Source organism: Barbus barbus (genome assembly GCF_936440315.1).
Source record: "Barbus barbus genome assembly, chromosome: 16".
Lineage (NCBI taxonomy): Eukaryota > Metazoa > Chordata > Actinopteri > Cypriniformes > Cyprinidae > Barbus > Barbus barbus.
The window spans coordinates 26707049-26730920 of record NC_136744.1 but is presented as its reverse complement, the minus strand read 5'-3'; positions in this window follow the sequence as shown (position 1 = coordinate 26730920).

Below are 23872 nucleotides of genomic sequence, written 5' to 3'. Positions count from 1 at the left end.
CTGTGTTGAGTATTTGCTGAGTTACAGTTCATTTTAGTGATGCGTTTCTAAAAGCAGTTGGCGGAGACGGAGAAGGCAGAGAGCGCACCCTGTTTGTGTTCTTTATTTTTCAAAAGCACAAAGTTTAGTTGTTATTATGAGTGTATGCAAATAGAAGTAGACCCTACAGATTCGAATGGTGTATTGCTCTTATCTGTACGATCAAAAATGGCAGAGTAATTCAAGCAAATTTCTGCCTTATTAGGGAAATCTGCCACAAAACGCGTATCCACGTTTGTAGACCCCAGAGGGTTCCAAAAAAACTGGTTTTCACGGATGACATTTTGGTTCCCTAACACCCCCCCTCCTTTTTTTTTTCTCTTAGTGTGAAGAACATTTTAATATTTTGAAGAACTGTTGAAGCACCTTTTGTGCAAAGGGAAGATTTCAAGGATGTTAGAGGTTCTTCATTGAATCATTGATGCACAAATCAAATGTAGGCATTAAATGGTGCCATGTTTTATTTGAAACTTGAACCAAGAACATTTTCTGTGGATAACAACATAAATTTCAGTCTTTTGTTCATACAAAGCTGTTGCATAGCTTCAGCAGTCTTAGAAAACAGCATATGACTTTTATGTTGGCCTGACAAACATAAAACAATTCTCATTTTTTGTTCTACTCAAAAAACAACAGCACACAGGTTTGGCACAACTTGAGGGTGAGTAAATAACGACCAAATTTTCACTGTTGGCTGAACTATTCCTTTAATCGCCCTCGGCACCAGAGACCTGAGAAAGCAGGAGAAAGGCAAGGAGGATGTGAAGAGGGCTGAGAAAGCGTCTGGCCAGTATCCGCAGACATGATTCCCCAGCCTTTCTTAATTACATTGTGCAGTATAACGTGAAAAGGTGTCAGATAGCCAGAGAAGCAGATCTGTCCTAATGAATGAAAACAGATGGACTGGACTGCAAGTTGCAGACACTGCCAAGAGATTTGGGGAGGCGTAGAGAAAGAGGGAATACTGAGACATACTGACCATATACAATATGAGAATAAGAATGAGGACAGAAATGAAATGAGCAAGAAAATAAGAGGGCGCAGAGAGAGTGAGAGGAAGTAAAGACGGAGAATATGTTCATTCAGTCTCGTGAGAATATCCCAACAGAATAAGAAAGCGATACCAGATCCGCGAGCCTCTAGGCGAGAAAGTCACCTCAAAAACATGCATGGAGGAAGACAAAGTGATGAAGATGATGGAGTGGATTAAGGACTAAGGGACGGAGGGCGTGAGTCAGAAAAGCAGTCTGAGAGGGAGGGAGGAGTGTGAGCGAGGGCCATCGGTGATGTGAATTAGCTGTAGTTGGATGACTGCAGGGATTAGGACTCCAGGAGAAATGGAGCTGCTGTTTAGATGAGGATATAGTATTTTGACAGCATGATCCTTCATGGCCCACCTCCCTAAACACACACACACACACACACACAAATGGAGGTGCTATTGATTTTCGAGGATTTGCCTGTGTAGATCTGGAGACACGCTCTGCCTGCCCATTGGTCTTTTACATATTAGCTGTGCTTTCTTTGTGAATGACTATGTTCTCTTTCACTTTTGTGCTCTGACATGTATGTTTCCATCACTGAAGTCTCTGCCTGACTTCAAAGACTGATTATATCATAAGAAAATAGCTTTATAATGCATATGGTGAACCAGGGTTGCTCAACATTTCATAATTGAATAATTGGCTCCCTTTGAATTCAAGAGTGTGTAGAAAAAAAAGAGAAGAAATTTAATAAAGATTAATTAAAAGAAGGGTTCTTCCATCTGTTATTAAATAATATATTAAATATGACAAATAAAGCTATTTATATTGATGTAGTTTCAAACATACACTAAAATTCTAAATGTCTGTAAGATTTGTTTGAATGTTTTTGAAAGAATTCTGGTAACACTTTAGTATAGAGACCAATTCTCACTATAAACTGCTTATTACAATGCCTCTTATTAACATATTGGCTGTTTATTAGTACTTATAAAGCACATATTCTGCATAACCATATTCTACATTCCTATTCCTACCCAGTATCTAAACAACTACCTTACTAACTAATAATAAGCAGCAAATTAGGAGTTTATTGAGGCAAAAGTCACTTAATGGTTTTCTAATAGCGAAAATTGGGCCTTAAAATAAAATGCAACCAGATATATATATATATATATATATATATATATATATATATATATATATATATATATATATATATATATATATATATATATATATATATTCTTTTTTTTTCTTTTTTTTTTATGTTTACCAAGGCTGCATTTGTTTGGCTAAAACTACAGTAAAAACAGTAATATAATGAAATGTTATAATAAAAAAAAAAGTTTTATATTTGAACATGAAAATGTAATTTATTCCTGTGATGCAAAGTATTTTTTTTTCAACTGCCATTAACCCAGTCTTCAATATCACATGATCTTACAGTTCATAAATCATTCTAATAAAAACAGAAATCTTTTATATATTATAAATGTATTTACTATCACTTTTGAGCAATTTAATGCATCCTTGCTGAATAGAAGAATGTTTTTTCTCAAAACATTTGAACAAGCTTTTGTCAAAGCAAACTTTCAAAGCTTGTCTTGACAAATTTGACTTTTTAGTTAAAAGTATCCATGCAATCAGTTATTTGTATATTTCTCAATCTTAAATTTAACGATCTTCCTTAAATTTAAATTTGAATTTCAATTCTGCCTACCATCTGCAACCTCAATTCCAAATTCAGGAATTTGATGTTCTCAGTTCAATTCTGTATCCATTTGTTTGACTCAATGTGTCAAGTTTTGCTAGTTAGCATGGCCTAGTTTGCCCTTGAGATGCTGTAACTACACCATATAAAACAAATCCAAAAAAATCTTTCTCCATTTACAGCCTTTTAAAAATTGTCAAAAAACCTTCAAAAATGTTTTGCATGCAACATACAGATGTTGCATACTGCATAATATTATTGTAGCTGTTTTGCTAGAGACATTTTAGGGCTCTTAAATGCATAAAATAAATTTGCATTTAATTCCTTGTCTGCGATATTTGACGTCACAGCTCAGAATAGTCACCAGTGTTTGGGACCGTTTGAAGGCCGGTAGCTTTCTCAGTTCACACAGATATGGCAAAATAAATGGGACCCCGGACAAAGGGATCTCTCAAGACTCACTTATCAGCATAGTTAATTCTTCTAGCACCTATAGGAGAATTATGCAAACTGGGATGCAGCCTGAAGCTGAGAGAAGGAAAGACAGGTCATTCTCACCTCCGTGCTGCAACCAATCAGTGACTGATTGAAGCGATCTGTGCCTAATGCCACCCTGAACCATCAGCGAAGACTGAACAAAACAGCCTATTATTTCCTTAAGGGTACATTTATCATCTTAAGATATTAATATGTTCCCTTTAGGGGTAGATAAGGCACTAAGGTGTACCTTTGTGGTACTGGCCAAGTGATAAGCTAAAGGTACCTTTTTTTCCTTTTTTTTCCCTGACAGTGTAATGTGCACACAATCCCAAAAAAAGTGCCATATAATGACATATCATGACCTTAATATGAAAAGAATCCAATAAAATATAATATAACATATAAGATGCATAAATAAACTAATATAATAAAATTACAATATTGCATTTATAAAATGTATTCATTTATTTATTATTGCACTTATTCAAGTTAGAATAAATATTAATAAAAAAAAATAATTTTAAACTGTCAAAATAAAATAAAATCCCTGTTATTTAAATTATCAATACAAATAAAATTAAACTACAAAGATAAAAAATGAAATTATATTTTATTAAATAATATTAAATGAATAAATGTATTATTTATTATCAAACTTGCCATACAACGTATTTATCATTTAAATGATCTATTTACAAAATAAATATTAAAATTATAAAAAATAATTTTACATTAAATTCATTCATAATCTTATTTGTTAAATGAATACATTTATTATGTATTATTCCACACTGCCATATAGTGATATAGCATGACCCTACTACTTAAAGTGCATTTAAAAAGATAATTAGAAAATAAAGTTAGATAAAGACAGATACAATTAATAACAATACAGCTATCAAGTATTTTTCTACAGAGTTTATTCAGTCCATAATGCACAAATATGATGTTCAAGTCACTCATACTTGTAGGTCCTGAGTACTGTGATATCTCACTATAGTTCATAATAAGCCATAAAGTGAATTAAAATCAGCATTAACAAACTGGTATTTCAAACCAACACCTTCATTTTCCTATAATGTGGTGTTTCAGAAATATTATTGCAAACAAACAAAAAAGCTGAAAATGGCAGTAATGTGAGTGTCGGGTCTGAAGTCGGGCCTCTCGGGCGGCAGTACTGATACAGAGACTCCATAGATCCCTCTCTGTGCTTCATTTGTTCAGCTCATTAAATATTGAGCAAGTGGCAGATTTGTGTGATTGTCAATAAAATGGCTCCCTTACACTGTGAAATGCCTGGGAGCATGCAAACACACACACACACACACACACATAAGCACGCAATTATATCCATCCTTCCATTATAACACTCGAGGCCTTAAGATGCAGTTATTTTTATTTTACGACTGTATTTTCACATTCAACTCTATTCATTGGTCACCCGCTGTCAGTCTGGTAAGCCAGGCGTGGAATTCTCTAGAGTCTTCATTATGGCTTGATAAATCAACATTGATTGAACAAGTATACAATGCATTATATACATACGTGTTCATGAGAATGCGTGTTGTACCTGAAGCACAGAATAGCTTTGCTTCTAATGAAAAATGTTCTAGATGTTTACATCAGGAAGAAAACATAATAAATGGCTGCGCTAGGCAACCTGCATTTTTATTCAAAGCAGCCAGTGAACAAAAATATGAAACAATGCAGTGGGGGAATGTAATGATATTGCATGTCAAAGTAGATAAAAAATAAATAAATAAAAATAAGTCAAGACAAACTTATGTTGTCAAAGCCTAGACAGAAAGTTTGAAGTAGACTGAAAAGCTTGAAGATTTTAAGGTTAAAATACTTTTACGTTTGGAGTATTTTAAAATCTGTAAGTGTATAACAGTTTAAAGGTGCAATATTGTAATATTGACAGCTAGTGGCTAAAATGTACTGTACTGCAGTCCAAATTCACGCAGGTTGGCAGATTAATGACACACAATAGAAACAAGCGCAATTTACAATGGAAGGTGATGAGCTGATGATTTGATTTATCCATGTTTTAATATGACTATGTTCATAGAACCTTTTGTATGAATACATAGGCTTTTTAGGTCTGGTAGAATCTGTGATCTATGACCCAGTTCGTTTGCTGGCTTCTATAACATGTGTTTTTTTTTTCTGCCACCTGGCAACCCGAGTTTCAAAATACTATTAGGTAAATTGGGCAGCTGGTGGAATCACACAGACCAAAACAAAAACAGACATTCTGACACGGAATACACATTTCAAAGCTGAATAACTGACTGTAGCAATGTTTTTCGAACTAATAAAAATATATATGAAGTATAAAAAAAGTATATGAATTTAGCATGTTTACTAATAATCTGTAAACATATTATGGTATTTTTATGCTTTTGTACAGGCAAAATAATACATACAGCACATTAGCTTGGTAAAGTTGCTTTACAATATTCAGATTTTTGCTTTCAAACACATTTCAGGTACCTACAGGAGTGACAACCACATCTGATGACTAAACTCCGTAAATTACTCGTAACATTGTACATTTTCAGTATTCACAACCGCATTTTCAGCGAAGTATGAACAGAACTGATGTCACAACATATTCACTTTGTATAAACATATCTGTTAGATCTCTATAATGCTCTTAGTTTAGCCAATTAATCATCATCATCACAATCGCAATGACAAACACTCTGTTGCACTTTCATGTCATTGACACACAGAAGCTTATAAACCCAGATTTAGGTGTTAACGGATTAGTTTTGGCATCAGAGGCGAGTGAGTGTGTGTAGTTTCAGACTCTGTGACTCTTTACACACTGCGCTTTCCCCCTGAGGTGCAAAAAAACACTGGTGAAGGACAGAGAAACACTCTTTTTATACGCCGGCTCTCCTGCTGTGGTCACTTTTGCTCTCTAAGGTCCTTAAAATTGGTGGGCAAAGATATAACCACAGGGGCACAAACCAACAACTGATGCCTTCAGAATATACAGATCTGGTATAAAATCTGGGATTATTTAGCTGCAAACGCAAAACTGGAGAATAAGTTATGATAAGTATAATTTTATTCTCTTATTAATGTTAGTTATGTTTCTTCCACCAAAAACAGCCATAATGTAGTCTGCCATATTGTCCACCCTTTCTGATTTTCTATTTGAATATATTTTGAGCAGCCATTCCCATAGGAAAGAAAAATCAAAAGTGAGATCTCTTTAACATCTCAAATATTTCTCCTAGACAGAAATGAGGTTACTTTAAAGGGGTCATCGGATGCAAATTTCACTTTTCAGGTTGCTAGAACATAAATGTGTGCTGGAAGTGTGTGTACATATCCATCCTATAATGCTAAAAATCCACCCAGTGTTTTTTTTAAAACCCTATCTTAAAATCCCCTTTCTCAAATCAGGCTGTTCTGAGGTTCCTGTCAGAATGACATAGTTCTGTACAGCCACCCCCGCCCCCCAACGATAGTTGATTGACAAGACCGTCTTACCTTAGACCCACCCTGAGTGAGCTGACAGCTGTCTGCTCTTGTGTCTGCCTCCGGCGCAGGGGAAGACAAGATGTCTCCGATTAAGCGATTGAAGTGTTTAGTTGTTGGATGTAATAATGAATATAGCAGTCCTCATTTACTCCGACATCTGAGCCCCTGAAGAGGCAGAGGATTAATGTTACCTTCGCTTTGAAGTGAATGCACCGATCTACATAAATTCACCTGAATCATTCGTGATCCAGCTTTATCTACAGAAGAAGTGAGTATAAGGGTTTTTATGAATCTTTGCAAATCGCCTTTCCTAATAATGTGCTAGTTAGCTAGTTTCGCGGCTGAAGTTTAGTATGCTCCATATATTAGGGGTGTAAGAAAATATCGATACACGTGAGTATCGCAATATCTTGTTTGCCACTACTGTATCGATTCTCCAAAATGGAATATTGATATAAAAAAAAAAAAAAACATACAAGATTCATGGCAGTTGTTTCGTTTTGAGTTCATATCCCTACCACTAGATATCAGTCTTCATCTCTGAACTTAAACAGTGACAGGAAATACTTGCATCAGGGCACTACACTAATGTTAGCGTTAATATTCTTCGCTACCAGTAATGGAGGATGAAAGAATTGTTCCAGTTCTCGTTTCGATGTACAAAGCTGAAGTGTGGCACCATTTGGGCTTTTGTGGTAATGTCCGCAACCTCGGTTCTGCCGCTTGCCGCGTCTCGTGTTGAAGAGCCTTTGCGCGGGGCGCGGCAGAAGAGTCACCGCGCATCTGCAGCTTTCTCTTGTAATTCGGCCATCGAGACGGTGGTCGAGAGGTTTAGGGAGGCGAAGGCGCACTCAGCAGCCTTCAATACCTTAATTCCAAGAAGGTCCAGGTCTGAGCCCGAACAATGCAGGCGTCCTGGCTTATCTCAGTCTGAGGATCAGAGATGGGCACAGCACACTAGTCTAGACTCGTGCCCTTCCCCCGCCTGTGGGTAGGGCTAGAGGGAGGCGCGGGTCAAAGAGAGGTAGGCAAGACCTGAGGGAGGTGATCCAGATGAGGCGTTCTCAACACCCTCGTCTGGACCAGAGTAAGACTTGAACATCTACTCCCCTCCCTCGGGGGGCCTGTCTTCTGCCCTAATCTTCCCCTCTCTAAATTCCCCTGCAAACACCATTAACTCCACCTGACCGAGGTTAGGTGAGGATCCCCTGCGCTCAACATTACAGTCTCTCATGCTGGACCTATGATGTTTTGGTTACGTTCTATGTTTCATGGAACCTGCCTTACTGATGGTCCGGACCTGAGGCCTCTTCGGACTTCACCTCAGGAACTGATCTCATGCGCAGGAACCATGGTGGGTGAGCACAATCCATTTTTCTATTCGCTGATTAGAAAAATCAGCGAATTCCATTCTTTGCAGTATTTCTGGGACTCGTCTTTTGTGTTGTTATGGTAGGTTCTCGGAAGGCCACCTCTTGCTATCGACTCGGTCCCATTCTGGTAGCCTTCCTAGGTGCATGGCTATCTGAGGATATCTATGTGCTAGCTCAGGGATTGCTCCCCTTCCTAGGGGTTTTAAGCAGTCTCCCTAAGCCCTTGCCTAGAGTGTGCTATCTCCCCTGCTAGGGTTGTAAGTAGATTGCCCACTCCTGTGGCAGCCTCTTCCAAGGCCCCTTTTGGTCAGTCCATCCTCAGGGTGTGGTAGTGCCCCCCTCGCTGCGGGAGGGTTTGTTATGAGCTTGCCACGCCTGGACAGATCAGGTCTTCATCCTTTCTACTATGGACGGGAGTTAGGAATCTGGCCCTGGGTCTTTGATCATTCACTTTACTGTAAATAATTGTGTTGAGTTGTTCTTTTTCTGTATAGGCTTAGAAGTTCTCCCCTCAATCAGAGGGTCGCCTATGAGCACTTCTTGCCTAAGCTGACCATTCGAGTTCCTTCGTTTGGAGAGTTGGGCCTCCGCTCTCCGGAGCTCTGGTCAACGGCCATACCGGATTGCTAGGCCTTCCCATGCCTTCTTGGTGAGCTGTCTTTGGTAAGCTAGTATCGCTCCCCTCACTGTAGAGGGTCATCTATGAGCATGCTGCTTCCGAGCATCCGAATTGGTCATATACAGTTAGGAGCTCGGAGAGGTCGGGCCCTTTGTTGTAGTGGGCTTTAGTAATGCTCCCCTCATTTCAGGAGGGTCAACTATGAGCTCGCTATTCCCCTCGTAAGGTTTTGAGTTCTCCTCTCACGTTGAGAGCTGAGTTCTTCACTTCTCAGAGCTCCTTCAGTCAGCAAAATCAGGGTTCTAGGCCCCTTCCTCTGCCTCCCTGATACAAATTGCAGTATACATCAAGTGTTTTGCGTTCTTTCTAAAATCCTGTACGGTAGGGGTTATGCGCTTCGTGCCCATTCTTTGAGCTAGCAGGCCCCGGTTTCGCCTTGTGCCCCACTCTACCTATTTCTCCCAATGCTTCTGGGCTGGAACAATGTGTGCTACCAAGGGTCTGTTGAGACAGGGACAATGTTTCTTTTTATAGGACAATGTTTATGTACTTAGGCACATAATTTGTTGTTGGAAATAGTAATGTACCAGATGTCTTAATCAAAACTGATTTACATAAAATGCAACCCTGGAACTTTCTTTGTAGAGAATGAATGAGAATGAGAATGAGCTTTATTGCCAGGTATGTTTACACACACGCGGAATTTGTTATAGTGACAGAAGCTCCACAGTGCAACTCCCGAAGTTTGCAGACGACACCACACTGATCGGCCTCATTCAGGATGGTGATGAGTCTACTTACAGACAGGAGGTTAAGGAGCTGGCTGTATGGTGCAGTCTTAACAACCTGGAGCTGAACACACTCAAAACTGTGGAGATGATCGTGGACTTCAGGAGAAACCCCCTTGCACTCCCCCCACTCACCATCATGAACTGCACTGTAACAACAGTAGAGTCATTCAGATTCCTGGGCACCACAATTTCTCAGGACCTGAAGTGGGACAATCACATTGACTCTATTGTGAAAAAGGCCCAGCAGAGGTTGTACTTCTTTTTCGCCAGCTGAGGAAGTTCAACCTGCCACAGGAGCTGCTGAAACAATTCTACTCTGCCATCATTGAATCCGTCCTCTGCACTTCAATAACTGTCTGGTTCAGCTCAGCTACCAAATCTGATCTCAGAAGAATACGGAGAGTAGTCCGGACTGCTGAGCGAATCATTGGTACAACCCTCCCCACTCTCCAAGAACCGTACTTATCCAGATTGAGCAAAAGGGCTGGTAAAATCACTCTGGACCCCTCACATCCAGCACACTTTGAACTGTTACCGTCTGGTCGACGCTACAGAGCTCTGAGAACCAGAACAACCAGACACAGAAACAGTTTCTTCCCTCGGGCAATCCATCTCATGACAGAAAGAAAAACTGGTACACTAGTGTTACATTTTATTTATTAATTTGTTTTTAAAGGTATAGCTTTCTAGTGTGATTAGAAAATGTGGTGTATATGCAATAATGGACCCTGAAGATAAATTTAAACATTTAAACTATAGTAACCCTTGATATTCTGAAATGTTCAATGCTATTTAAATTATAGTTTTAGTATTTACAATTTAAGTAAAAGTGTAAAGTTTTTCCTAAAATAAAACTGAAGACATCTTAAGACAAAGCTGATATCTCAATGAGACATATAAGAGAATCACCCCTTAGTATCCTGAGCGTAGAATAACCTCTGTTAGAGCCATAGGCTTGTGGACAGCACATTGACGTGAAGACACAACTGTACCTCAGACAGCATGGGTTCAAATCCCAGGTAAAGGTACTTTCCTGCTCCTGTTCAGTTGTTACCTGTCCAATTGTTTATTTATTCAGAGCATTATTAAGCATTAAATTGATCAAAAGTGAGAGTAGATACATTTAAAATGTTACAAAAAATATATATTTCAAATAAATGCTAACATTTTAAATCTTTCTATTCACTAAAGGATCCTGAAAAAAAGCATCAGTAATAATAATAATAATAATAATATTTAAACACCAATAATAATCCATTATAATGAACACAAATCAGCACATTAAAATGAAAGAAGGATCACGTGAAGCACTGAAGACTGCTAAAAATTCAGCTTTGCATCACAGGAATAAATTACATTTTAAAATATAATCAAATAGAAAATAGTTATTTCAAATTGCAATAATATTTCACAATATTTCTGGTTTTACTGTATTTTGTAAAAAAAAAATAAAAAAAAAATAAAAAGAATTTGTAACATCTTTATTATTCCAAACTTTTGACGTATATTGTGTGTGTGTGTACATTTTAATTTCTAAATAAATTATTTATAAAATAAATTGCTTTCATATAACAATCAGCACTGATTTCATCCCTCTATCTCTATTCTGCACTCATTTTACACGGCCGTTTCACTAAAAATAAATAAACGACAGACTGTACTACTGTCAAATTCAAGTCTATGTGAAAGCTTATGGGTCACATGTTGGCATGTTTTCCTTTTGAATTCCTGTCCACTCTCATAGCCTTTTCTCTTTGGATTGATCAAGCTCTCTTTTTGCCCCAGTTCTCAAAGGTAATGACCACTTCAAGCTTTTTCCACCACTTTTCAACTGTGCAGAAAATAGCCACACTTACGTAGGTAGCCAGGCTCTCTCTCTCACAGCACTGTACTTAAACATCCGAACCAAAACACCGGCCAGTTCAGAGCAATGAGGTCTATATAACACAAAATGGAGGTGTCTGGACATCAGGCCTCTCACTCGATACAAGCACTGTCATTTCTCCACTCAGCATCTTCACACAAACACACATCTCTATTTTGTCCTGTCAGTGCTGGATATTTTTCTGGACTATGATACATGCGCATTTACAGTCGTACCACAATTTTGATTACAGAAGTCGTTTAGTTTTTTTTTTTTTTTTTACCAGGGTAGTTTGATTTGCAAAATACACAATCATAAAATATATTTTGCTATCCAGTGCATGTCCAAAACCCTTTTGGGAATACTCTAAATATTGAAAACAAGCAATGTGGTTCTTCTTGTTTCAATAAAAAAACAACACTCTCTTCAATAGTTCAGTATTTTCGTCAACTATGAGATGTTTGTTCTCTCATTCGGTCTCTTGTGCAGGGATCTTATGACAGTACTGGGAAATATCTCTCTGACCACTGTCTCGTTCCAGCTCCAATTTGTCATTCAAGAGCATTTGAGAGAGACGGCCATTGTTGCTGTGATTGATAGGATGGTCTCATGCTGGAATGTGAAAATAAAAACGAAAAGCTACAAAATCGTCAAACCACCACATGAGGATCAAAGAGCCTGTCTGGATAAAACACCACAGGAGACCGGCAGTGAGTTCTGGGCTGAAATATTTTAGGTATTTTTTAGCTGTTCAAACCCTGAAAAAACAAAATCACCAAATGAGATTTTTGGGGTGAGAATATGAAACAGAATATTCTTAAAAGTTGCAATTAAGAGGACACTTTTCTGTGAATAAAAACATGATTTCAGTCTGCTTCCCACACAGAGCTCATTCACCATAGAGGACAGAAAACATATTCAAAATTATTATAATATCAGATCAGCAAACAATAGATGTACCCTACAATAATGATAAATACTTATCCAATAATAATGATTATGTAACATACTGATAATAGTATAATATAGGATTTTTAATTATACACACACACACTTTTATAAAATGATAGACTATAAATTATTATTATTATTAATTAAGTTATTTCTATGTGGCCAGAAACCAAACTCAAAACACACAAAAATATAATTGAGTGAAATAATGCAGATGAATAACAAGTTAGTAAAATATTCCATTACATCAAAGTTTTGAATTACACTAAAAATGCACTAAACACTAAATATAAAGGATAAATGATCACAGCATTATCATATCATGATTCAGATATCGATATAATACAGTAGCTCTTTACATACATATATTTATTTATTTAGAACATGATGGATGTGGAAACTAGGAACTAGTTGTATCGTTATCATTGTAACTAGGATCATTTTATATGAAAAAAAAAAAGCTGCATGAAGATTATATATATATATATATATATATATATATATATATATATATATATATACTCTCCCTTTGTTTTCCACAGTATAATACACAGTGTATTACCAAAAATGAATTATCAAGAGGCAGTTTTCTGGGCACTGCTTTCAGGTCTGCAGTTTTAGAACATTCCACGGTTGGTGTTCATCTTTTCTGTAAAGCTCCTTAAATACCAAGTGTGTCATGAGAGCAGGGGGTGGAAATGATTCTGCCCTTTAATTAGTTCTACACTGATCAACTCCACAAAGTTATTACATCACTTACTCACCAATGGATCCTCTGCAGTGAATGGGTGCCGTGAGAAGCCCAAAAAGCTGATAAATTCATCACAATGATCCACAAGTAATACATACAACTCCAATCCCTCAATTAACATCTTGTGAAGTAAAAAGCTTGTTGTTTGTAAGAAACAAATTCATCATGTAGCATTTTAACTTAAACCATACCAATCAGTCTTTAATCCACAATAACGCTTCGTCCAGCGAAAAAGTCCATGCAATTTTGTCTTTTTACCTCAAAATCCACCAACACATTTGTTTAGAACTGTTTTGAATTGTATTTGCTTGTATATGGTGCTTTTTTGTGCACATTTCTCTCCTGATTCAGACGAGATGACTTATGGACATGACAACATGTGGCAACTCCAAACTGAAATTTATAAAAACAATACAAGCTTTATGCAGTTGATTCTTGTCTGAATGTATCTCAGTATTCAACAGATATTATATAACAAATATGATGGCTGAATAAAGGTATCACCTTATTTTTCATTGCCCCAATACCTTATTGTTACTGAGATACAACGCTTGTGACAACTAGCCCCAGTCTTATTCTTAATCTTATTCCATTTTTATATTGAAAAATGAAACGTAAACACATGTATCCCTCGGCAAAGCTACAAAACACAATGTCTCTCAGTGAAGTAACTGAGTGAAACAATGTACACAAGAGTTTCGCCTCAGCAATGCCTTCAGTAGTGCCTTGTTTGCCCAAATCCATCTGTCTTATCTTCTTTAGAACAAACACCTTTGCACTAACTTCTCTAAGCTTACAGACACACAGCTGAAGTATAAACACTGAGAGGTGGTTTGAGGAAAGACTGATCATTCCCATGAAAAGGGCTCAAAATATAAAGTCCAAAAAAATAAATCCATCTATGAATAAACAAATAAATGTTTACAGCAAGAAATAACTAAATAAATATTGTTTTCGAAACAAAATAATTGCTGTTTATTTATCAACATACTAAAATTATTATTTTAATTATGACATTATAAACAATATCTGAATAATATTTGCCTTTCTGTCAGCAGTTTTTTATTTTTTATAAAATTGTACAATGCTAGATTTAAAAACGGTAAAACGTGCATTTTAAATTGCAATGTAATTGTACAGGGCTTTTTAGAATAAAGATTCCTGTGAGTCATATAGAAAATAGTGTGACACAACAATTTGATTTAAATATAAATCTGACATGTTTTTTCAGTATTACAATAGATGTTCTTATCCCAGTTGAACACGCAGAGACAGGTAGTTTGTCACATATAGGACTGTTTCTGTGGACTCGTGGTTTGAGGTGTTTGGACCGATCAAGGCTATGAAGTCAAGTACAGCTACCCGCTCCGCTCTGAATGTGACATGGACTTTGCTGGTCATCTTCCTCTGCATCTTGAAGAGTCTGGTGTGACTGTCACCTCTGCTTGAAGCCGTGATTCCCTGTGGCTTCATCAGTGAAACACTCATTAGCTGCTCCTGTGGTGACGACACACCTTCAGTAGGTGTTCAAATCAAGGCAAATGTATTTTTATAGAGCTTTTCAAAGCAGCTTTACTGAAAATCCGGATGTTAATGTTTATAAAATCTTAATAGCTTCATTCTTTATAGTCACATTTTACTGTAGAAAATTGGAGCTGAGCTCCATTTTGTGATGATACAAGCAATCTAGATGAGATTTGCTATAAAGTATATATCACCCTAAACTTAGGTACACTGTATGTGTGCAAATAAAGTGAGACATTGTATTTCCAACTTTTATATAAAGAGTTGGGTGATAACAGAGTTACATCTTGCAATAATATAAACAATCAGACTTGGGACTTCTTTTATATACATATGTACACACACTAGGGATGCACCGATACCACTTTTTCCAGTACTCGCCCGATGCCGATACTTTAATTTTTGGTACTTGCCGATACCGAGTACCGATACCGAGTACAGATACCAATATTTTTATTGTATTTTTACATTTTTTAAATATTGGGTAAAGAAAACAAATGAGTATGTAAAATGTTAGTTGATTAACTTTATCAAATAGATACTGTCAAACCAAAATTTATTCAGACACCTTCAACATTTCTCACATTTTATTCGCTATAGTTTAGAAAATGCTAATAAAATATTACAAGAACTCCAAGTTAAACTGTGTCAGAACAAATTTAGCTTGATAATACCTTTCTATCAATTAATCAAAATTATTCAGACAGCTGTTGGTATGACAATATTTACACAACTATCAATACTTTGTCAGGCCACCCTTAGCCTTAATGGCAGCCTGTAGTCTCCTGGGCATGCTGTCAACCAGGTTCATGAAAGCCTGAATTTCAATTTTTTCCATTACTTGGTCTGAATAATTTTTGGTCTCACTTTTGTATGAATTTTACTGGTAGTCCACTGCATGAAGAATTTTTGGGTATAATTTGTCACAGTTTACTTTATTTTGCTATCCTCAGTTACTTAAATTAACTATAGTGTCCTGCACCCACTAGTAAAATAAAAAAAAAATAAAAAAATTATATCTGGTCTCTGAATAATTTTTGGTTTGACTGTATATCCTTCGGTTATTTTTCAGACTTAATTATCCCCATTAAAATGTAGTTTACAATTTTTGGTTACTTTCACTGTTAATTTTTAATTTATTTATTTGCTCTATGGTACATCATCTTAAATAGCATTAGAGCTGCTCCATTGCAGCGGCTCAGTGCTGTAACCACGCTTTTTGCTGTAATTATGCAGGGAACCACTCGTTATAAATCAATCATTTTCAGATATAGAATTTTTATTTTTTTTTCATCTGAAACATTTAGATTTCAAAGCCATATAATTGCAGAAACACGCATGAAGCAAGGAAAACACGCACAGCGCGCGCACTTATGTGTACCGGAGCAGATGAAAGGGACAAGTAGCTACAGAACAGCCTAGCGCATTTCACACAGGCTGATAGTTTCACTTGTGTTTCACTCGTGTTCAATGCATAAGGTTAAAAATAAATGATGTTTAAAGTGAATGAATGCCCCTATATGTTGTCATTAGGGATGCACGATATTGGAATTCTGCCGATATTCGATATGCCAATTTTTTTCAACTCATTTTGGCCGGTATCGATGCCGATACCGATATATTTCCTTTTGTTTGGAAACAACACCAAGTCTCTCCTGTGCAGAAATTATAAGCAAAATATTATTAATTTTGGTTAGTTTTTAACAAGAACTTATTTATTAGAATTAAATAAAAAATAATAAAGGTTTTTTAACAGTACATTGAAGCTTTGAAAATAAATATAAATCAACTATATCAATCGCTGCATTTTTTCCCCCAGAAAGATGCAGTGTTAACCCTAATATTTTATTTTAAGATTTAACATTTGTAGATGGTCTAAAACAAAAGAGTTGTAAAAATTCCGAAAATCTTTTAGAGCTCATGATTTGTTTAAAAAATAAAACGTTACACATTAATGAATAAATCAGTATATATAAAATTATTTAATTTACAAGTGTCATGTTTGTGATTTTTTTTTTCATGTAAGCTATAGCTTCTGACCATTAAATCAAAACACACTTATTTTATTACATCAATTACTGCTTTATTTAATCAGAAACACAGTCTAAATGTTATTTTTGTAGGCTATTTTACTTTTAATTTAATTAGAAGTAGGCCAACTGCGCCCCTACTATTAAAACTACTTACCGAATGGGCATTAGGACCTGGGGGAGGCTGTCACTGCTGCCCCTGCTTGTGCTATAACTGTTTACTCTATCCCACACCGAACGCATCATTCTGTACATGCCTTCACACATTAAATGCAGCGATCCAAAACAGTCAATCTATTCATCATTCAGACAAAACTTTGCTTCAAGAATGAGCCACATTGCTGACGTGATCTAATCGCTAGCACACCCTGAGCACATGCGAGTTAACCCCTTCCCCTTATCGGCAAGACATATCGGCATAATTTTGCATGTCAGGCCGATGCCGATATTTACATTTAAAGTCATTATCGGCCGATTTCGATATCAGTCCGATAATATCGTGCATCCCTAGTTGTCATACATTTACGATTTAGTTTTAATTCAAATGATGCGTGCTGAGCGAACATCAATAAAGATCACACCACAGAAGTGCGCGCGCGCTCTCTCTATCTCTCTCTCCCTACTGTTAAGTAACTTGTGCATTGTTTTACTTACTCGTTTTTGACATTTCCGACCGAAGTACAAACTTTCCAGTGATATCTGTGAGAAAGGGACATTCACTCGACAAGCTCGCACATCTGCGCCGCCACGCGCTGGATCCACTCAGCGTGTTTTGCTTATCAGCTTGCTCACATCAGCTATACAGGCATTAATACTGAATGTTTAACATTATATTCATTGCATGTACATTTTTAGACATCCTTAATCTCTAATAACTACATTCTGCTGTCTGTTTTTCTGTTGTTGGTGTTTCTTTGTCTGAATATGGCACTGATCACATGCGTGGTATCGGCGTTTAATATCGGGGCATTTTAACGAATACGAGTACATGAGCTCAGTATCGACCCGATACCCGATACCAGTATCGGTGCATCCCTAACACACACACACACACACATGTTGGTTTTTGTGGTCTATGGGGACTCTCCATAGGCGTAATGGTTTTTATACTGAACAAACTGTGTGTGCTATTGCCCTACACCAACCCTACACCTAAATTAGCCCTCACAGGAGACTTTGTGCATTTTTAGATTTAAAAAAAACACCATTTAGTATGTTTTTTAAGCCTTTTGAATTACGGGGACATAGGCAGTGTCCTCATAAACCACCTTCATATTGTCATACCTCTGTCATACCCATGTCATTATACAAATTTGTGTCCTCATAAACCACATAAACATGCACACACACACACACATAAGATTGGAAGTGTTGAACTACTTCTATATTGTATCATAACTGGCTCAATGTCACTGAAAGGAATAGTTCACTAATAATTACATTTTGTCATCATTTACTTACCAGTGTGTCATTCACTCACATCTGCCAAGCTCAAAGGACAAAGCAATATAAAATAAAAATTATATAGCAACTTAAAGGGGTCATCGGATGCACATTTTACACAAGTTGATTTGATTCTTTAGGGTCTTAATGAAAAGTCTATAACATACTTTGGTTGAAATTTCTCAATGGTAGTGTAAAAAACAACTTTACCCTGTCAAAATCAGCTCTGTTTTCAGCACGCTGTTATAGTCCATGTTGCTTTAAATCCTAGTGAGCTCTGCTGACTCCGCCCCTCTCTTCCGTGGAGTGACGAGCAGACCATAGATATGTGTAGATTCCCTATTCGACTGCTCCAGATATGTTGACGCATCAGCCATCTCACATTCTCCATAATAATCAATGAATATTCAAAGATATACAAGCTTATAACTTGCTGTAGTAGACGCACACAGTCAATGCGCTGAAAGATTCGCAGACCGTTCAAAAAATGGCGTCTCACGGCCCATAGAAAAAGTCGATAATGAGGCATCTAGGTATATATATCTATGGAGCATACTAAACTTCAGCCGCAAAACTGGTTAACTAGCACATTTTTAGGAAAAGGCGATTTGCAAAGATTTATAAAAACCCTTATACTCACTTCTGTGGATAAAGCTGGATCACGAATGATTCGGGCGAACATAGATTAATTTATGTAGATCGGGGATCGGTGCATTCACTTCAAAGCAAAAGTAACGTTAATCCTCTGCGTCTTCAGTGGCTCAGATGTCGGGAGTAAATGATGACTGCTATATTCATTATTACATCCAACAACTAAACACTTCAATCGCTTAATCTGAGACATGTTGTCTTCCCCTGCACCGGAGGCAGACAGCTCTCAGCTCACTCAGGGCGGGTCTAAGGTAAGACGGTCTTGTCAATCAACTATTGTCAGAGGGGCCTGTGCAGAACTACGTCATTCTGACAGGGCTCTCAGAACAGCCTGATTTGAGAAAGGGGATTTTAAAATAGGGATTTAAAAAAAAACACTGGGTGGATTTTTATCATTATAGGATGGATGTGTACACACACTTCCAACACAGATTTATGTTCATACAACTTGTAAAGTGAATTTTGCATCCGATGACTCCTTTAACTTAACTAAAATTAAAACCATGGGGAAAATAAAAATAAAAATCTTTTTTATTTCAGCTAGATTTCTCATTTTCTCATTTAAATTTAGTTCTACTTGAAAAACTGAAAAACTGTCTAAAACTGACATGATTAATAAAAACTATATGGACAAAAGCTACTAAAATTATGAACACACACAAAAAAATAAATAAAAAACATATCTGAAATGGAAATAAAAATGGAAAATTTAAATTAAAAACAGATTCAAAATATTGACTACTAGTACCTCAATGATATGAAAGACTTAAAAAAAAAAAAAAAGCTTTTAAAGATTTCTTTAATTTACTGCTAAGGAAATTTGTAAAAATAAAATTTATATTTAAATAATTTGAAGGTTTTTGTTCTGTATTTTTTGACAGGTGTTTTATAGTATTTTGATTTTTACACTTCATTGTGCTGTGTATTAGAGTTAATGGAAATCTCTGTAAAAACTAATGGATAATGTCCCGTTTAATGAGCTGCCAGTACTTTTTCCGTTATTGTTCAGATTTTTTACAGTGCAGATTAAAATTAGATTATTAATTATAAATATCTGACTTGACAGCATACATTATTTTGTATCTGATGGTGTTAACATATGGGCAAGGAATGCCTGTTTTGTCCCAGAATACATAAACCATACTTGTGTTTATCCTGAATGTGTTTACACTTAACGTGTAATCTAAGTGTTCAAGCTCAAACCTAACTGATCTCACACACACTGTCCTATCTCACTCAAATGTTATCGTCCCTCCTGAGCCACTGATCAATCTGTAGAAATTCATAGAATTGGTTTTCTTATGAAGCTTTTAATAAAGTGTCCGCAGCAGCGCTTGAGCATCTGAGCAGCCAGCGCTCAGTTTGAAATGAAAATGAACCGCCACTCCAGATCCCGTACAAGAGTGGAGAAACAAAGGACAGAGAAAAACAAATATTGTGTATCAGTGGGGCGTCGAGATGGGCTGAAGATACCGGAGCAGATTCAATCGTCAGATCAGACAACCTTGTAAAACAAGTGAAGTGGTGGGAAGAAGGGCTGAGCGATGGAAAAGGACACAGAGAGCTGCATGGCCTCAGTACAAATGAGTGTCATTCATCTAACAGCAGCATCTACACTGTAACAAGCTAAATCAAGTACATACTCAATCAGTGAGTATGTGATACAATGACTTTTAGGGCTGAATTTCTGTAGGATGTTCAGAAGGTACAACCTGTTTGTCTCATGTAGCCAAAATTGTATTTTGGCACTGATTGAACAGTAAGCCAACTCTTTAGAACTTCAACATGAAATCAGAACTGACCCAATGTCTTATATTTCTAAATAGTTGTTATTGGTTATTGTCATGAGTTCGGGCTCTGCAGTTCTTCCTTTCTCCACCAGATGTCACCATCTCCCATCCTCCCGGACTCCATTCCCCTAACTCCACACACCTGTCGCATATCACACACACCTGTCACAAATTACACTCCCAGCTGTTCCCCATTGTCATGGACTATTTATACACCACACACCCGCTGCTCTGGCTGGGTGAATTAGTTGTAATTTATTGTATTTGTTGTAGTGTTTGTTGAACTCTGGTGATATATGCACTGTGTTGCCGTTTTATGTATCCTGTTTTGAACCGGTTTTGTTTTGCCTTGTTGGCCGTTTTGTTTTGTATTAAAGAGATCCTTACCTGCATTTGGACCCAGACCTCGTCTTTCCACGGTGCTCTAATTGCTCCATGACAGTTATGCGCTCTATGTATTATTATTATTTTTTTTTTTCATTTAATATGTTGAGAAATATTCATAAGAATTTCAGAAATACAGTACCGTGTAAAAGTTTGATGTCAAATATGTTTTTGTATGTTTTTGAAAGAAATATCTTATGCTCATCAAGACTGCATTTATTTTATTAAAAATATGAAATATTTTAATTTTAAATAACTGTATTCTATTCAAATATGTTATAAAATTTTATTTATTTCTGTGATGGTAACACTGAATTTTTCAGTCTTCAGTGCCACACGATCCTTCAGAAATCATTTTAATTTGCTGATTTTCTGCTCAAGAAACATTTCTTATTATCATCAACGTTGAAAACAGCTGTGGAGATTGATGTTTTTGTGTAAATCTTGATTAAATTTTGTTTAATGAACAAAGTTCAAAATTCATATTTTGTGACATAAATATCTTTGTCACTTTTGATCAATTTAAAGGGATAGTTCACCCAAAAATTCAAATTCTGTTATTAATTACTCGTAAGGTCAAAGCCGTAAGACCTTCGTTCTTCTTCGGAACACAACTTAAGATATTTTTGATGAAATCTGAGAGCTCTCTGATCCTTCATAAACAACAAAGCAACTGGAATGTTCCCAGACCCAGAAACATAGTAAGGACATCGGTAAAACAGTCCATGTGACAACTTAAATTTTGCGAAGCTACGAGAATACTTTTGTGCACAAAGACAACAAAAATCACAATTTATTAGATGATTCTTCTCCCCGAGTTATCGTCTTCAGCCATTTTCAGGAAAAATATACTGTTAAATTGGTCAACATATATTGAAAAAATATTAAAAGTAAAATACCTAACGGAAATTAGTTTAAATAAATTGTAACTTGTAATGTTTCATATTAGTAATTAACAAATTGAAACATTTAGTACTCACTTGATAACTTATTTAATCCAATGAAAATGTAAAAAATATACATAATATAATAATGATTTTTTACCTCTCTTGGGAACAACAGTTTCCTTTTATTACCACAGAACCTATTTTGCTGTCACTGAGCAGCTTTGATCCTCAGTACAACTGACAAAAATACATCAAATATGAAGTTTTAGAAATTCATCATCAGAATGTGCTTCTGGGACGGATCATTGACTGCAAGTCTTTGGCAGAGAATAGATCGTCCCACATTCTCACACACAAATCAAAATAATCACTCTATACAATATCAATAAAGCTTTCCTTTCAACATTTTCTGACATTCATTGCCTCTGTATATCTTCTAGCAGAACAAACCTGTTTCTTGTTAAACAAGTCCCTCAAGTCTTTCTGAACTAACAAAGATGCTGCACTGCCACCAAACGCAGAGATTCCAGAACATACATGTGTCTGTTAAACACTAGAGAAGCTCTCGAATGTGTCTTACTCACCCGCTGACTATCTAACATTTCATTTGTCTGCTCTTTTCAGGCCAGAGGATTTCCTCTCACCTTTTCTGTGTCAGAGCACAAGAACAAGACCCTCCGGATCAATACTCCCGTTCAATGCCGAGAGAACTGATTACATTACATAATGCCTCACCTCAGAGAAACCCAGACCGTTTTAGCTACAGCTGCACAGTATCAGTATCACAGTATCATATCACATAAGAAATGTGTGCTTTTCCTATATCTGCTTTATATGATTTACTGTAGTTATACTGTCTTGAGCCTTCTGTTTTTGCTTTGATGCCATACTTATTCAGTTGTTATGAATCATCTTATCATGTAGTTTTAGTTAATCAATTTCCAAACAAAATATATAAATAAAATATTTAAATCAATGGATTATCAAGAAATAAAGATTATTTATAGAATAAATGTACTGTATGTAGAGGCACGTATTTCCAATGAGCCTATGTTGCAAAATACGGATATTGTAACCATCAATAAGATACAGAATGACTATGTCGTACACTGAATGTATTATGAAAGGATCACCAGTCAATGCAGGAGCCATGCAATTACTGTACATAGGAAGACTGACTCTGATTTGTAGAATAAATGTGTGTGTGGTTTGACAGCTCAAAGTCAAAACTCGCTTGGCTCAGAATAGAGCCGCAATAATATTGTTTGGACTGTGTGTGGATGACACAGCGGTGTCTTCCTGATCTCTCCAATAACTCAGCTGTTATTGAGAGCAGGGCCTGAATGTGGCCCCGCACCGCCACAGCAGATAAAGAACAGCACATACACATGCAGACTTTCATTACAGGTGACCTATTTCTGAGCACCACCAATATAAGCTAAACACAAATCATAGCATGTTCCAACCATTAATCCAGTCTGATGTGAGGAATGAACATGACGAGCAGATATCAATCAGAAAAGGAGAGTGAAAAGGTGAAATATGACCGTGAAGGAAGAATCGATTTGTAAGCAGCAACTGAAGTTGCAACCTCATACATTTCTCTGGATGGAAACAATGAGAAGAATGTTCTGATGGTTACCAAACATGAAATAAATTAATGAAAAAGGTATATTTTGCCAATCAAAATACTGAATGAAATTGAACATTTATTGGCGATTACAGAATATTTTGACAAAAGCGCATAACAAAATTTATACAAATTTTACTAAAATTAAAATAAAAAAACTAAATGAATTAAAAAGTTATTTAAAAAAAACTATAATAGTGTATAAATAATACTAAAATAACATATATAAATAACATTTAATTTATTTATTGCCTTTTTTCTTTGTATACAGTAAAAAAACTCTTGCAGTACTTTTGCATCCTTATAATTCACATTGGCTTTCAAAACAATCAAGTGTTTGAAGTCCTGCAACTGTGACTTTGGAGGATCCAAGGTTGTTGATTTTCTGCTTTGCTCACATCATCACTGAAGTGAGCGAGAGATGCATGCACTTTCACGCCAGCCATAATTCACCATGGCCTAAAGCAGCT